The sequence below is a fragment of the Canis aureus genome, unplaced genomic scaffold (genome assembly GCF_053574225.1).
Source record: "Canis aureus isolate CA01 unplaced genomic scaffold, VMU_Caureus_v.1.0 ptg000129l_RagTag, whole genome shotgun sequence".
Classification (NCBI taxonomy): domain Eukaryota; kingdom Metazoa; phylum Chordata; class Mammalia; order Carnivora; family Canidae; genus Canis; species Canis aureus.
The window spans coordinates 40,878-43,648 of record NW_027554441.1 but is presented as its reverse complement, the minus strand read 5'-3'; the positions used below and the strand labels follow the sequence as shown (position 1 = coordinate 43,648).

The 2,771-nt window shown below is 38.9% G+C and overlaps 1 pseudogene; it reads right to left on the bottom strand.

Annotated features, from left to right (window-relative positions):
* Positions 1 to 1,228: 1,228 nt before the first annotated feature.
* Positions 1,229 to 2,183, bottom strand: LOC144309611 (18S ribosomal RNA; annotated as a pseudogene).
* Between the last annotated feature and the right edge of the window lie 588 nt (positions 2,184 to 2,771).

The following is a 2,771-nucleotide window of genomic DNA, read 5'->3' as shown; positions in this document are numbered from 1 at the left end:
CCCCAACCTAAATTGCTAACCCACAATAATGGTGTAATGTTATGCCTTGTAGGTATTTAGTATCCATAAGTTTGGGTTAGTTAATTAAAGCTCCATAGGGTCTTCTCGTCTTATTGTGGCATTCCCGCCTCTTCACGGGAAGGTCAATTTCACTGATTGGGAATAAGAGACAGTTAAACCCTCGTGTGGCCATTCATACAAGTCCTTATTTAGAGAACAAATGATTATGCTACCTTTGCACGGTCAGGATACCGCGGCCGTTAAACAAGTGTCACTGGGCAGGCAGTGCCTCCAATACTAGAAATGCTGGAGGTGATGTTTTTGGTAAACAGGCGGGGTTTGTGTTTGCCGAGTTCCTTTTACTCCTTTTAATCTTTCCTTTAATGCATGCCTGTGTTGGGTTAACAATAGGGTAGATAAGTATTTCATTTTTGGGTTGATATTATCAGATTGTTAACTATCAGTGGTCTATCCGTTTCTGATATAAGCTTATGCGGGGAGAAAATAGTTCTTGTTACTCATACTAGCATTGTTGCTTCTATATTTAAATAGAATGGCCCAGGAGGTATAATTAGGAGTTGATGTAATATGATTGGGATTAAGTTATATTGTTTGTTGAGCTGGAACGCTTTCTCAATTGGTGGCTGCTTTTAAGCCAACTATGGTGATGTTAGTATATACTCTCTAATAAAGGTTGTATCCTGATTCTAAGAAGCTGTACCTTCTTAGACTATATTTTAAATTTACATTAAAATTTTGTTTTTTTTAGGTAAATTTAAAGTTGAACTAAAATTCTGTTTGTGGGCAACCAGCTATCACCAGGCTCGTTAGGCTTTTCACCTCTACCCACAAATCTTCTCACTATTTTGCTACATAGATGAGTTGATCCTTTTAGATTGTTTATGGGTAGCTCGTCTGGTTTCGGGGAGCTTAGCTTAAGTTCTCTTTGTTAAGTCGTTTCTGGCTAGTTCATTATGCAAAAGGTAAAAGGGGTAATCTTTGCTGTTTAATACTGTTAAGATGTCTTTCATCATTCCCTTACGGTACTATCTCTATCGCTCCAATTAAAATTTCTATCTCCTATACTTTTATTATTTAACTAAATGTTTTACTTTATATGTCTGTGATACTTAAGTTTGGGGTTAGTTGGGCTAGCTTTTGTTCAAAGTGGTCATAAGTAATGAAATCTTCTGGGTGTAGGCCAGACGCTTTAGTTAAGCTACACTTTGATTAATCCAAGCACACCTTCCGGTATGCTTACCTTGTTACGACTTGTCTCCTCTTGTGTCTTAGTTAAGTTAATATGGTTATGGTTGTGTCTTATTACTTGAGGAGGGTGACGGGCGGTGTGTGCGTGCTTCATGGCCCTATTCAATTAAGCTCTCTATTCTTAATTTACTACTAAATCCTCCTTCAGTTTTTAATTTCATAAAAACGTTCGTGGAATGTTCTTGGGTAGAAAATGTAGCCCATTTCTTCCCACCCCATAAGTTACACCTTGACCTAACTTTTTTATGTAAAATGATTGTGCTTACTATTCTACCTTTTGAGGGTTTGCTGAAGATGGCGGTATATAGACTGAATTAGCAAAGGGTGGTGAGGTTTATCGGGGTTTATCGATTATAGAACAGGCTCCTCTAGAGGGATATAAAGCACCGCCAAGTCCTTTGAGTTTTAAGCTATTGCTAGTAGTCCTCTGGCGAATTATTTTGTTGTAAAATTATCTATGTTTAGGGCTAAGCATAGTGGGGTATCTAATCCCAGTTTGGGTCTTAGCTATCGTGTAGTCAGATTATTATAAAGTCACTTTCGTGGTCTATTTTATGGTAACTGTAGCTTTTTACGGCTTAGTTAAGTTTTAACTTTAGTGCAAAGGTATCTTAAACACGCTTTACGCCGTGGGCCTATTAGTTTGGGTTAATCGTATGACCGCGGTGGCTGGCACGAAATTTACCAACCCTTTTTAGTATGGCTTAGTCAAACTTTCGTTTATGGCTTAATTTTTATCACTGCTGTATCCCGTGGGGGTGTGGCTTAGCAAGGTGTTATGAGCTACTTAAGAGTGTGCTTGATACCTGCTCCTTTAGATCACTGCTGATTTTAAGGGCATTCTCACTGGGGCGTGGAGACTTGCATGTGTAAGTCTACTAAGAACTAATAGGAAGGCTAGGACCAAACCTTTGTGTTTATGGAGTCGTGCGACTCATCTTGGCATTTTCAGTGCCTTGCTTTATTAATTAAGCTACATTAACTTATACTGAAATTGTAGTGTGTATAATAAATAAAATACATAGTAAATATGAGAGGAAAAAAAAAGGGGATGCTATCTATAGATAGACCACGAGATCGAATGCGTGTAAGACTGTTGTGTTAAGTTAACTAGAGTAGCAATACATTTGTATACAATTTAAATAAAGCTTGTGAGTATTGTATGCACTTAGTCCTGTTTTTGGGGTTTGGCAGGACATAAATAAGTGTATAATAGATGACATGAGTTTATGGGGGGTAAGGGGGGTTTGTATAAGTTAACTTAATGTCTTGCGCGTGTACGTACGTGTACACACGTGTACGTACGTGTACACACGTGTACGTACGTGTACACACGTGTACGTACGTGTACGTACGTGTACGTACGTGTACACACGTGTACGTACGTGTACACACGTGTACGTACGTGTACACACGTGTACGTACGTGTACACACGTGTACGTACGTGTACACACGTGTACGTACGTGTACACACGTGTACGTACGTGTACACACGTGTACG